The 2,565-nt window shown below is 43.5% G+C and overlaps 1 protein-coding gene across 1 annotated transcript in view; it reads right to left on the bottom strand.

Moving 5' to 3' along the window:
• Positions 1-2,368: 2,368 nt before the first annotated feature.
• Positions 2,369-2,565, bottom strand: part of LOC123090835 (myosin-binding protein 2) — a gene marked incomplete in the record, with an annotated part of 5,421 nt that continues 5,224 nt past the window's right edge. The window contains 1 exon segment of the mRNA XM_044512185.1: positions 2,369-2,408.

Consider the following 2,565-nt stretch of genomic DNA (forward strand, 5'->3'; position numbering starts at 1 on the left):
GGATATTAGTTGTTGTGATATTTTACTAATTAATGCCAAGTGATTCTAGCGCCCTAATTGGGCAAATTTGAAATAGAAAAACCACCCCCTTGTGCCCTGGTCTTACCAAAATGGCCCTCCGGAGTAATAATCCCGCGGGAAATGGGGTACTAGATAATTGGGATATTTCTAGAAGGAACTTCCACAAAGCATACACTCTCCATTTGACATTATTACTCATATCAGTCTAATCTTAAATCAAACATTATCAACTTTGACCAAATTTATCAAAAATGCAACAACATTCACAACACCGAACCAATATCTTAGACCCATGATGGAAGATATTTGCGCAATATATTTATTTGGTGACTTAACAAACAGAACAACAATGGTTTACAAAGAAGAAAGTTGTTTCATAGTGCTACAAAAAATTGTACAGACTCTATAACATAAAACTATTGTGGTTGGTTAGAGCTACCAACCTTAGATACCAAAGACACCGCGACAGGAAGCACGTCCGTGAATCCATCTCCACTACGCTCATCTTTGGCTCTTGGCTGTTCTCCGTATTGACGTCGAATAGATGGGAACCTCCGATTTTCATGGGTCTTTTTTATTTCTTTTTCTTCTCTTTCTAAAACCAAAATGTATAGTATTCCTTTGCATTGGCGGGGTTTTCGTCTGTTTTTTTTCTCATGGTCTTCATTCTATTTTATTTACACACCGATGAGTTTTATCAGATCGACTTGCCAGGACTACACCATAAACTATGACATTAACGCTAAGTTGGACACAAACAAGATTTCTCTATTTTCTTCTAAACGAATGATATTGTTACTTAAACATCGATCCGACACATGGATGAGACAATCTACATTCTACTCACATTGTTGTTGTTGTCGTCATGGGCAATTAAGACACGGTAGGGAAGATATAGCTAGGGGCGATAGGTCGACAGGTTGAAAGAGAAAGAGATCCAACACGACCCATCAGCTCATGGGCTTGATGATAGCTTCTTCTTCTTTTTTTCGGGTGAAACACTGTATTACTCAATCACAAGGTCCATACAATCAATCATTGCAAACTCCAACGCCTCTGAAGGCTCCGAACCTAACCAAGTCATGGTTATGTCTTCTAGACAAGCAAACTGAGCTGGACTATCACTAACCTTATTTTGACTATCTAATACAACACATACATAGTATAGCACGGTGGCAAATAAAAAAAATCAAGAGTACGCTAATAACGTACTCCCTCTAATCCCTATTATTAGACAAATAATATGGATTGGAGGGAGTACCATATTTTTTTTTGTTAATGCAAGATATCCCGCATACATGCAAAGGCTATACACCACACCTGCTCAGTGCTCACACGCTAGGCTCTAGCAATAGTACCGTTTACATCCTCGACACGCCACCTGAACTGTTGCACGCCTGCAACAGTGTTGCTTGGCGGTGTCACGTTCAAACTTCATCTCCATCACCTCACCTCGTGTCGTCCCGCCGGGAACAAACCGAACCAATCAACCAGCTCCACTCCACGTCTTCACGTACTGCGGCCTGTTGGCCTGTTCCATCAATCCCATGCTTTAAGCCAAAGCATCAGCTCGTGATCGGCGGATGCGACCTAGCTCGCCAACCTTCCCAATCAAAGGCTTGAGCGGCGGCAGGGACACGCCGTTGACTCATTTTGGCGATGGCTGTGGCCGTTCGGTGACCCATCGATTAAAAGTTGTGTAGTGTTTTGAGGTGTTTTGTAATTTTGAATTTCGATGAACTTTTATCGTTTTTGCTAATTATCGGGTACCTGAATTTTTTTTTGTTGCGTCAGGTACATTTTCCTTCTTCATCCTTCTTCCTTGTCCTCGCCAGAGAAGAACCAGCCTCATCATCTATCTTAGGGGAAAGCCACAACCCAAGTATAGGGGTGGGGGGTGGCTGTACGCTAGTGCACTAGCAACGAAACAACGCCCGATGGATCCAAGGGGCGAAGAGGCTCTTCTTGTCCAGTGCCACTGCAAAAGAAGATACGATGCACTGCACTGCAGAGCTGCATCACAACATGGTAGGGCAGGCCGGCCCACCCCAACCAACAGATTGTTCGGTGAGCAGAGCCGCGTCCATGATGATGATTCTGGACAGCTAAAACCAATCATCCAACGGAAAGCCCGTCGCTTTCGGGCCATAACTGAGCGCTCGCATCCATCCATCCAGCCCGTGGATCTCATCATCAAAAGGTAAAAGGGAAGCTCTAGTGGTCTACTGGCATGCCATACTAGACTAGATAGTACCCGAACCCAAAATCAAAGGAGAAAAGTGAAAGGGAAGCTGGAGCCACAGCCCACGGCAATGCTTCTTCCTCATCACACAATCATGCCAAGCACTCAAAATAAAACTATGAGATTTATACAGCGAAAAAGCCCACTGAGCCCAGCCAAATTTTTAAAAATGTTCACTCTTTTCTTTTTTGTATTCATTCATCCTTATACTACCTGGCAATCAGAGCTGGCGCTGGCCTGTTTTTCAGGTTAATTAATGGAACCATTCCCAAAAGCTCCCTCTCCCTCTCGCAAAGCCATGA

This window comes from Triticum aestivum, chromosome 4B, assembly GCF_018294505.1.
Source record: "Triticum aestivum cultivar Chinese Spring chromosome 4B, IWGSC CS RefSeq v2.1, whole genome shotgun sequence".
NCBI lineage: Eukaryota > Viridiplantae > Streptophyta > Magnoliopsida > Poales > Poaceae > Triticum > Triticum aestivum.